This window comes from Microcaecilia unicolor, chromosome 2 (assembly GCF_901765095.1).
Source record: "Microcaecilia unicolor chromosome 2, aMicUni1.1, whole genome shotgun sequence".
NCBI classification, from domain to species: Eukaryota; Metazoa; Chordata; class Amphibia; order Gymnophiona; family Siphonopidae; genus Microcaecilia; species Microcaecilia unicolor.
Window position 1 is genome coordinate 280176719 of NC_044032.1, and position 12100 is coordinate 280188818.

At 46.3% G+C, this 12100-nt stretch overlaps 1 protein-coding gene across 1 annotated transcript in view; it reads right to left on the reverse strand.

Moving 5' to 3' along the window:
* Positions 1-12100, reverse strand: part of SLC24A2 (solute carrier family 24 member 2) — a 399922-nt gene that overhangs the window by 286068 nt on the left and 101754 nt on the right.

Consider the following 12100-nt stretch of genomic DNA (forward strand, 5'->3'; position numbering starts at 1 on the left):
TTGAATGAGTAGATGTGAATCCAAAAATACTAGGACTAGGGGGCATGCGGTAAAGCTACAAAGTAGTAAATTTAATACGAATCTGAGAAAAAGTTTCTTCACTCAACATGTAAACTCTGGAATTTGTTGCCAGAAAATGTGGTAAAGGCGGTTAGCTTAGTGAAGTTTAAAAAGGGTCTGGACGGCTTCCTAAAGGAAAAGTCCACAGACCATTATTAAATTGACTTGGGGAAAATCCACTGCTTATTTCTGGGATAAGCAGCACAAAATGTATTGAGCTTTCTTAGGATCTTCCCAGGTATTTGTGACCTGGATTGGCCACTGTTGGAAACAGAATGCTGGGCTTGACAGACCTTTGGTCTGTCTCAGTGTGGTAGTACTTATGTACTAATGTAGTTCACCCTCAATCATAGCTAATCTTGACAGACATGTCTCTTCCCTCTAATTCTGTTGATTTATTTTGAAGGTCAGATGATGACATCTTATTTGTCAAAGCTAAACTACAGCCAAAGCCCAACTTCCTCAACTTCACAAATGGGCAGTGCACCTGTTTGGACAACAAAATCCGCTGTGACAAAGACAGTCTCCTCACCCTCCAAACTACTGAGATACTATAAGTGAGTGGATGACTTGTGGAAGGCAAGGTAGTAGGAATCCTAGCACGGACCCCTGAGGAACCCCACTAACTACCCTTCTCCATTGTGAATACTGCCCATTTAACCCCACTCTCTGTTTCTTATCCTTCAACCAGTTTTTAATCCACAATAGGACTTGTCCTCCTATCCCATGAGTGTTCAAGAAGTTATGATTTTAATGGCTGTGTGTTAATAGCAACATTAGTGCATTGTCATTAATTCAAAAATGAAAAATTGGCCATTTTACTGCTGCAGTAAAAATGGCCTTAGCATGTGGGAAAGACCCAAGCAAGTAAAAAGGACCGCTTAATTTTTAATTTTTTTTGTTTTAATCTTGTTTTAAACCATTTTAGTGCAAGTTTTCTTACATAAGGTATTGTAATAAATCAAATCAATGTGATCAAGGACCTCCATTAAACTGTCTGTGTGGAGAGTAACAGCTTGCTTAGGTTGGAAGTCCAAGTAGCCGCCTATTTTGGAACTATTTTATAAAGCTTTGGGGGTGCTTATGAAACTGCATTAGGGCACTAATCTGCATTATTTGCCCCTTAACTTGTGTTAAAGGTCTCCAGCAGAAATTATGGTGCCCTAACATAGTGTTATTTAGGTTACATAGTAATGAGATGGAAAGTATGCAGATACATGCCAAACAATATCCCCCTGATATTCAGCCAACAGCGGTCCACATTTTTTTAAAATGCTGATCGTCGCCGACTAAATTATACCCCAATATTCAGTGCTGGGCCATGTCCAGGCACCAGCACTGAATAGTGGAGGATAATTTGGGATGGGCAGGCTGCCAGAACTTATGTGGGCCTGGAAGATATTCAGCTGAAACCACGTACGAGTTATGTGGCCTCGAATGAATATTGGGTCGGGGCCTACATAACTTTTGTGTCAGACTTGTGAGTTCTTGTACCAAGTAGAGCACTGCTGAGCCTGGTACTCAGACCAGATTCTGCTTGGTGGTCGGACAACCCCGGGTTTCACCTGCGCTGACCGCCGTTCCCCAGAGGTTGAGCCCCTAGGTGCGGGCGGCCTGCAGGACTTACAAGATGGGGCTGGAAGCAGTGTGGTGAACGTATTGGCCAGGCAGGCAGCAGGCAAGAGAGTAATCCAGGTGCAGGCAATGTCAATAGGCAGGCAGCAGGCAAGAGAGTAATCCAGATACAGGCAAAGTCAATAGGCAGCAGGCAAGAGAGTAATTCAGGTACAGGCAAAGTCAATAGGCAGCAGGCAAGAGAGTAATCCAGGTGCAGGCAATGTCAATAGGCAGGCAGCAGGCAAGAGAGTAATCCAGATGCAGCCAAAGTCAATAGGCAGGCAGCAGGCAAGAGAGTAATCCAGGTGCAGGCAAAGTCAATAGGTAGGCAGCAGGCAAGAGAGTAATCCAGGTGCAGGCAAAGTCAATAGGTAGGCAGCAGGCAAGAGAGTAATCCAGGTGCAGGCAAAGTCAATAGGTAGGCAGCAGGCAAGAGAGTAATCCAGGTGCAGGCAAAGTCAATAGGTAGGCAGCAGGCAAGAGAGTAAGCCAGGTACAGGCAAAGTCAACAACGAGGGACAAAGTAGAGAAGAAGCAAACAACAGAGCAAAGTAAAGACCTACTGAAGTAGAAGCCGAAGCATTGAGGCAGGGAAGGGTTCCACAGAAATAGTGCTAGCATCAGGCATTCACTGGAAACAGCTGAGATGGAGAGTAGGCATTGGAAGAAGGAGAGCATGGGAAGCAGCCAGGCATCCAATAGGGAAAGAGCAGAGGAGGCAAGGGAGAGCCCATAGGTTAAGGGCTAAGAGATGGACAACCAGGACACCAGTCACGGGGAGCCAATCCCCATGGAGCAAGGAGGCAGGGCAGAGATGCTGCTGAAGGGAACCCCGGCCCTACACCGATGGAGGGAGCACCATTACTGGCAAGGTGAGAGGCGTGGCATTTTGTTTATTAGTTTGGGGTTTTCTGTAAAAAAAAAACCTGAGACCCCTCCCCCAACAATGGCACTCTTTCCTTCCTCCCCCCTCCTCCTAACCCACAGCAAGAAAATCTCCCTATCCCACTCCCCCAGCCATCCAGGTAGGCTCTCCCCCCGGGCCTTCCTGTAGCCCTCGTGGTCTGTGGTGGCCATTGGGGGCAGAAGAGCAGGCCTCTCACTCCTGCCCCTTGCAGCTGCTGAAAACAAATGGCTGGTACTTCACAGTTTATTGGTCTGGTGGTCTAACCGGGGCAAGAGCAATTCACAGCCACCAAAATGGTTGTCGTGACCTTCAGCGGCAGTCTTGTGAGACTGCCACTGAAGGTTTGGGTGGCCATCATGGGATTGGAGTCAGTATGAGCAATTTAATGTCATTCCTGCTTATACTTACCCCAGTCTCAAAATGGATGCCGTAACCTTCAGCAGCAGTCTCACAGTCTCGGCAGCCATTTGGGCAGTGAAAATGGCCAGGGCGAGAGTGATTGTGAATTGCACTTTCCCCGATTATTCCACTAGACAACCAGGGTGCCTAAGGTAGGCCTGGGAGGGGGGAAGCTGACTGATGGGTGGCTCCGAGGGAGGGGAGGGTATGTCGTGTGTGGTGGTGACGGGGAGAGGCAGTGTACAGTGGCTGTAGCGGCGGGGGGAGGGGGGCTGGCTGGTTTCGTTTTCAGCTTCAGTTTCTGATGAAACAGAGTAGCCAATTTCGGTTGCAGAAACCAGAGATCCTGGGTTCGATCAGGATCTATTAAAATGATTCAAATATTCCATCCAATGTTAGAAGTGGAATAGTCTTAACAATACATCCACCTCTATAGCCCCTTATGTTTTTACCAAAAGTCCTTCATCCTTCCCAAACAGAATTAAGACACTAATTTTGAATTGTTACAAACTAACACCTCCATCCCACTTCCCAGAACTAGAAACAGCATTCCCAGCAGACTAGATTAGAAGACCTATCTGAACTAAGTCCTTAGTGAAAGTAGATGTATTGAACTAAATGTTCTTCACAACGGTGATACCTCCCACGGCCTGGGTCAGAGGTTAGTGGAGAGGCTAGATCCAGGGTAGGAAAGCCCAGACAAGCATGTAAAATAACAGGAACCAGAACAGAAAACCTACTGGACAGCAGGTAGTAAGCAGATAACAATAATGAAAAGGCAGAGTGGATACAAGCCAACCACATGACTTGTTAGACCAGCGAGGGTGTGTTGGGCTGAATTAGTGGTGGCTAAGAATGCAAATAGGAATTATTAGGAATGGAATGGAGAACAAAACTCACATTATTATAATGCTTTTGTATCGCTTTGTGTTGTGACTACTCATCAAATATTGCGTGCAATTCTGGTCACCGCGTCTCAAAAAAGATATAGCAGAATTAGAAAAGGTACAGAGAAGACTGAAGGAAAATGATAAAGGGGATGAGATGACTTCCCTATGAGGAAAGGCTAAAGCGGTTAGGGCTCTTCAGCTTAGAGAAGAGACGGCTGAGGGGGAGATATGAGGAAGTCTACAAAATACTGCGGTAGGGTGAGATGGGTAGATATGAATTGCTTGTTTATCCTTTCCAAAAATACAAGGACTAGGGGGGGCATGCAGTGAAGCTACTAGGTAGTAAATAAAACAAACCTGAGAAAAGATTTCTTTGCATAATGTATAATTAAGCTGTGGATTTCATTGCTGGAAAATGTGGTAAAGGCAGTTATTTTAGCAGGGTTTATGTTTTAAGTAGCTGTTAAGCCCGTAAAACACGTGAGATTTTTCTTTGGCAAAATTCCTTTGTCCCCTGCCCTCTCCCCTCCATCCATGTGCATCTCCTTCCTGTCTTCCCTCACCTCCATCCATGTCCAGCATTTTTCCTGCCCTCCCCTCCATCCATCTATGTCCAGTAGCTCTCCTCTCTCCCCTGCCCTCCCCACCCATGGCCAGCGATTCTCTTTTACCCCATATCCTCCCCTCTCATTCACATCCAGTTATTTTTCTCTATCCCCTCCCCTCCATCCATCCATCCATGTGCATCTTCCTGTCCTCCCTCACCTCCATCCATGCCCAGCATTTCTCCTTCCCTTACCTGCCCTCCCCCTGCCTCCCTCCCTCCCCAAAGTCACCGCCGCTCCCCCCGATGTTCCCGCCGCCGCCGCCACTCCCCCCCCCCGGGGTCACAGCCGGCCCCCCTCCACCCGGGCCAGGCCCTCTCCTCTCCTCTCCATTGAGCTTACAGCGCCTCACCTCCAAAACTGCAGCAGGCAAATCGCCTCCCGTCGGCCTTCCTTCCCTGCCTGTGTCCCGCCCTCGTGTGACGTAACGTCGGCGAGGGCAGGACACAGGCAGGGAAGGAAGGCTGATGGGAGGTGATCTGCCTGCTGCGGTTTCGGAGGTGAGGCGCTGTAAGTTCAATGGAGAGGAGAGGGCCCGGACCGGGTGGAGAGGGGCTGCCAGTGACCTCGGGGGGGGGGGGAGCAGTAGCGACCTCGGCGGTTCCCTCCCTCCCCTTCCATGTTCCAGGTCCACTCGTCAGCGCAGCGTTTCTTTCCCTCTCTGTTCCGTCCTCTGACGTCATCACGTCTTGACGCGGGGACGGGACAGAGAGGGAAGTCTCTACTGCGCATTTGCGGGTGAGTCGGTCACTTGCCATTTATATGTTTGATATGTTTATTATCGTATCTTATTGCAAGCAGAAACAGAATAACCATAGAAACAAAATACAACATGCACAGCAATATCATCAATCACATTTTACAATATTTTCTCCCCCTTCATTTCCCCTCTTCCCCCAAAACAGACTGTATTTCCCTCTTATAACCTAAGTCAGGATCTACTTTTGCAAACTATTACATTCTTGTGTTAACAGAAAACTATTAAATTGTCCTCATGCCAGCATCCCTAAAGTGAAACCATCACAGTTCCAAGTTACTCAGCAATACTGAACGGGCCTGCATTGTTAAGGAATCCATATTTTTACAAACTTTTTTTTTTTTCTTTCCATCCCATATCACCCACTGATAATTTTTTCCATTCTCAGCAGTTCATTTATTTATTTGGGGTGTTCCCAAGTATTAATGCAAAAACTGCAGACGATTCAAAATACTGCATTGAGATTGATTTATTCTGTGAAACATTCTGATCATTTAACATTCTATTACTCAAAGGTTCATTGGTTACAGATGGCAGCCAGGATTAATTTTAAATTGTCCTGTATGATGTATAAAGTATTGTATGGGTTAGCTCCTTCATATTTGGTAAATTGTTTTGTTCTGTCAAATCCAGAGTGTAATGTTCATTTAAAATTTTTGTTTTCCTTCCCTGCTTTAGAGGGTGAATTTCGGAAGAAAATGATTGATTCTTTATTAGCTTATCAAGCTAATAAATTGGGAAACGATATTTCGCTTTTAATAATGCAAGCTTCAAGTTACATTTATTTTAGATGTTTGTTAAAGACATATTTGTTTCAGAGTTTTAATAAGAATTGATTGTCATAGGTATATTTTGCTATTTGAATAATATTGTATTTCCTGAATTGTTCAGTCTCTTTTCTTTTGTAACCCACATCGAACCGCGAAGTATTATGGGCTATAAGAATAAATGTTATACTATGTTATGTTATGTTAATGCATCTGGTTATGCCAAATGCCTGTTGAAAATAATCCAGTTGATATGCACTCAGTGATCCTATTTTTATAATAATTATATATATATATACAGTGGGGGAAATAAGTATTTGATCCCTTGCTGATTTTGTAAGTTTGCCCACTGACAAAGACATGAGCAGCCCATAATTGAAGGGTAGGTTATTGGTAACAGTGAGAGATAGCACATCACAAATTAAATCCGGAAAATCACATTGTGGAAAGTATATGAATTTATTTGCATTCTGCAGAGGGAAATAAGTATTTAATCCCTCTGGCAAACAAGACCTAATACTTGGTGGCAAAACCCTTGTTGGCAAGCACAGCGGTCAGACGTCTTCTGTAGTTGATGATGAGGTTTGCACACATGTCAGGAGGAATTTTGGTCCACTCCTCTTTGCAGATCATCTCTAAATCATTAAGAGTTCTGGGCTGTCGCTTGGCAACTCGCAGCTTCAGCTCCCTCCATAAGTTTTCAATGGGATTAAGGTCTGGTGACTGGCTAGGCCACTCCATGACCCTAATGTGCTTCTTCCTGAGCCACTCCTTTGTTGCCTTGGCTGTATGTTTTGGGTCATTGTCGTGCTGGAAGACCCAGCCACGACCCATTTTTAAGGCCCTGGCGGAGGGAAGGAGGTTGTCACTCAGAATTGTACGGTACATGGCCCCATCCATTCTCCCATTGATGCGGTGAAGTAGTCCTGTGCCCTTAGCAGAGAAACACCCCCAAAACATAACATTTCCACCTCCATGCTTGACAGTGGGGACGGTGTTCTTTGGGTCATAGGCAGCATTTCTCTTCCTCCAAACACGGCGAGTTGAGTTCATGCCAAAGAGCTCAATTTTTGTCTCATCTGACCACAGCACCTTCTCCCAATCACTCTCGGCATCATCCAGGTGTTCACTGGCAAACTTCAGACGGGCCGTCACATGTGCCTTCCGGAGCAGGGGGACCTTGCGGGCACTGCAGGATTGCAATCCGTTATGTCGTAATGTGTTACCAATGGTTTTCGTGGTGACAGTGGTCCCAGCTGCCTTGAGATCATTGACAAGTTCCCCCCTTGTAGTTGTAGGCTGATTTCTAACCTTCCTCATGATCAAGGATACCCCACGAGGTGAGATTTTGCGTGGAGCCCCAGATCTTTGTCGATTGACAGTCATTTTGTACTTCTTCCATTTTCTTACTATGGCACCAACAGTTGTCTCCTTCTCGCCCAGCGTCTTACTGATGGTTTTGTAGCCCATTCCAGCCTTGTGCAGGTGTATGATCTTGTCCCTGACATCCTTAGACAGCTCCTTGCTCTTGGCCATTTTGTAGAGGTTAGAGTCTGACTGATTCACTGAGTCTGTGGACAGGTGTCTTTCATACAGGTGACCATTGCCGACAGCTGTCTGTCATGCAGGTAACGAGTTGATTTGGAGCATCTACCTGGTCTGTAGGGGCCAGATCTCTTACTGGTTGGTGGGGGATCAAATACTTATTTCCCTCTGCAGAATGCAAATAAATTCATATACTTTCCACAATGTGATTTTCCGGATTTAATTTGTGATGTGCTATCTCTCACTGTTACCAATAACCTACCCTTCAATTATGGGCTGCTCATGTCTTTGTCAGTGGGCAAACTTACAAAATCAGCAAGGGATCAAATACTTATTTCCCCCACTGTATATATATATACACCCACACACACACACACACATTTGCTAGATAATTATTGCTGTGCCCTGCCCTACTATGTCCCCAAATGTGGTTTAATATTTATTGGAGAGTTACTATTGTTGGGTATTTTCATTGCTAGGCAATTAATTTAGGAGGCCAAAATTAGGCACAGGGATAACTAGCCTAAATCTAGGCGCTCTCTGTGTGTAAATGAAACTCGTAGAACCCCTTACCTCCCCTGAGAAAAATGAGGCCATCTGTGCACCACCCTATAATCCTCTCTCCTACCCACTAATACCAAATTAAAAAAAAAAAAAAAGACCCCACAGCCCAGTGAACCCCTTCCACCCAATCTGAAGTCAAATAAAAGGGAATTACTAATCCATAATCTGTACTGTCACTGAAAGAAACCTACCCTAACTCCTTCCTTTAATGCAATACATCACCTTCAGTTACCCCTATGTAACACTGTGGGGTAGATTCTACATATGGCACCTGAAAATTCTGCGTAGAAAAAAAAATACTGTAAAAGACCCCCCCCCCCCCCCCCCTGAGTTTCAGCAAAGGTGATGCATCAGAATATCTGTTGTGAGTAGTCGTGACCAATATTTAGGCTCACCACTGAAACCGGAGGGACTTACAAATCACTAACCTCGCCACCTACTCTCAAAGAGTGTGTGGGGAAAATAAACTAAAGTTAGATTTTTCCTGTTTTAGTAAGCACGAATTCAAATCTTTGGTTTAACAAATGCAGCATTTATTTGCATGTATTAAAATAACCATTTAAGTACTATCACTCTGCATAAAATTTCTTTTCTTTGCAAAATATTTCAACTATACATAACCATGTGAACACTTATATGGTTTTACTTCATTACAGAACTGTGTCCCGCCCACAACCAGCTAGACGCCTGTCAGATAAGTACATTTATCATTAAAACACTTAAAATATTCAAATCTCCCTTTCCTTCCCTTTTTCAAACTATAACATGTAAAATCACCCTGCAAGAAAATGATTCTTTGTGGGGGGGGGGGGTTTCTCTTCCTTTTTCAGTCACTTAGCTGCACGGCAAGCTTCAGATAGAGCAATTGCTTTCTTGCGTGGGGGCCCAGATGATCGCTGTAATATTCTCCTTCCCTTCCGTATTCTTCCTCCTAAACCTCACACTTTAAAAAAATAACTGGAAGCAAAACCTTATCTTCCTATCAGTTCTCAGCAACCTCAATGGGAATTTTAATCAGGACTCAAATACTGTGGTCAGCTTTTCTAATTAAAATAAATTTAATTAAGTATTCCCTTCTAAACACCTATACTGTACTGAAGCTCCCTAATCTGAGGCGCTGCACTGCTTTGGTTGCCACTCACTCTACTCCAGGTTCTATTTTCATTCAGGCAGTGAACATTCTATTCCGCTCTCTCTTGGTACATTGGATACAAAAAACCCTCAAACCATTTTACTCCTTTTCAAATTTTAAATAAATGGTTTTCTCCCTTTTCACATCCAACCTCATTCAATCCCCCCTTCTGCTCACTCAAACCCAATCACCATTTGGCTTTCATTCTCTGTCAACCATCAACTCCCTTTTACCTCAAACAGATTCTCCTGCACTTTCCCTTATTACCACACCTTTACCATACTCATTCACACACCTCAGTTCTGAAAATCCTATTTTTACCCTCAATTTATCCTCAGTTTTTCACCAGCACTCAGAGCTCAATCAGACATCACCTTTCCCCATCAAAGCAGCAAACTCCTCTAAACTGCCACTAACACCCGTTTCCTAGGAAACCCAGCCTTGGCTTGCCATTCCGAGCACTCCCCAAACAATCCCAAGACTTTTTCAGAATTCCAAACCTTCCTGCTGACCAACGGAATGTTGGTCAGCCCTACTAAATCCCTATTACCTGCCCCAGCCTGTCCTGCTTCCCTAACCCGCAGGACTCCTTCTGAACGGCCAGAATCAGCCACAACTACCCAGCACTGCCAGTTCATCGTCTTCTGGGGCCCAGACACACCCCAGAAAACCCAGGTAAGTATTTATTTATTTTTTTTCATTAACCCTTAGGTTACAATACAGCTAGGCATACTCTCTAAAGTACGCCTACATTTTATAGAATAGGCTTACATTTCCGTGCAGTACATAGAATAAACCGAGCACCTTTTCATATGATTAAATTTAGTCATGACCATTTACACCACGTTTTACTTGGCGTAAATACTGATGCCTACATTAGGTGCAGATAGGGTGTATTCTATAACAATGCTCACAGATTTTAGAAATGCCCATGCCCCGCCCACGGCCATGCCCCTTTTCAACTATGTGACTTAAAATTTATGCGCACCATCCTATATAATAATTCTCACCTCCAACGTTCTAATGTGCCTGGGACCGTGGCTCCCTCGGAGGTGGTCTGCTAGGCAGCTTAGAATGCACTGAGGTCAGAATGCACTGAGGTCAGTGATGTCACTGACAGCTGATTCCAAGGCTCCTCCCCCTGCCTGGGAAACAGCTGTCAGTGCCCTCTCCCCCTTGGCGCAACACCCAAGCCCCTCCGCCCCGGCGCAGCACCCAATCCCCTACCCACCCTCGACGCATCACCAAAGCCCCTACCCCCCCCCCTCTCGGGCACATCAACTCCCTCGCCACCCGCAGCCGCCAATACTAACGCTGTCCGGCCACTGCTGCTTCTCCTGTGGAGATGCAGCGGCCGGTACAAAAAGAAAAAAAGCCAAAAAAAAGATTTTTAACCTGAAACGCGGCTCCGTAGACAGCCATCTGGCATTGGCTGTCGTCACTGCAGCCGCTCTTCCTCTCCCCTCCACATCACTGTCCCTGCAGGAAGACCCCGGAGGAGCGCAGCGACGTCAGAGGGGAGAGGAGGAGCGGCTGCAGAGATGATAGCCAATGCCAGATGGCTGTCTACGGAGCCTTGTTTCAGGTTTAAAATCATTTTTTGGCTTTTTTCTTTTTGTACCGGCCGCTGCTGCTCAACAGGAGATGCAGCAGCGGCCGGACAGCGCTAGTATTGGCGGCTGTGGGTGTCGAGGGGGTTGATGTGCCTGAGGGGGGTAGGGGCTTGGGTGATGCGCCGAGGGGGGAGGGGAGGGCCGCTGGACATGGGTGGCTGCAGGGGGAGAGAAGGGTCACTGGACATGGATGGCTGCAGGGGGGGCAGGGAAGAGGGAGGTGGGGAGGGGGTCCTGAGACCAGATGGGTGGCTGCAGGGGAGGGCAGGGGAGACAGAAGGGACGCTGCAGGGGAGGCAGGGGGAGAGGAGGGTCGCTGGACATGGGTGTCTACAGGGGGGGCAAGGGGAAAGGAGAGGAGGGTCGTTGGACATGGGTGGCTGCAGGGGGGCAGGGGAGAGGAGGGTCGCTGGACATGGGTAGCTGCAGGGGGAGAGGAGGGTTGCTGGACATGTGTGGCTGCAGGGAGAGCAGGGGAGAGAGGAGGGCCGCTGCACATGCGTGGCTGCAGGGGCAGAGGAGGGTTGGTGGGGAGGGGGTCCTGAGACCAGATGGGTGGCTGCAGGGGGGGGCAGGGGAGACAGGAGGGACGCTGCGGGGGGGGGGGATTACCTTGCTAGCGCCCGTTTCATTGCCTACCGAAACGGGCCTTTTATACTAGTGTTACAGAACACGCTTAGCAAGTTCTGCCTGTAAATCTTACATAATGCCAATTAGTGCTGATAATTGCTTAACATCCAATTGACAGCGCTGATTAGTTAACCAATTAAATTATGCACAGTTATAGAATATGCTTCGATTTCTGCACGGAAATTATGGTGCGATATATAGAATCTGGCATTACATGACTAAAGCTATATTGCTGGCCTTGTGTCCTGTCCAAAATGTGTTAAACCTTCAGGAATCTATTGGAGGACCAGTAAATTCAAAGGCAGAAAAGGCTCCGTTCACTTCGGTAATTGCTAGAGTTAGCTGTGCAATGATCCGCCATTACATCTAGCTGCATAATAAGGAATAAAGAAGAATAAATAAATCAATCCTCTATTGCAGCCATGGCAGCATGAAGGATAATAAGCTGCTCATCTTTAATCCTGGATATGTTAGCCCTTCTGATGGCCTGTGGACTCACATCACAAAGCAATCATATCTTCCAGCATAGCAGGAGATCTATAATTAACCACTAAGAAACAGTGCGATTGAGTGGGCTGAGCTAATCAGCGTCTGTGTCTCTGGTGAAAACCTCT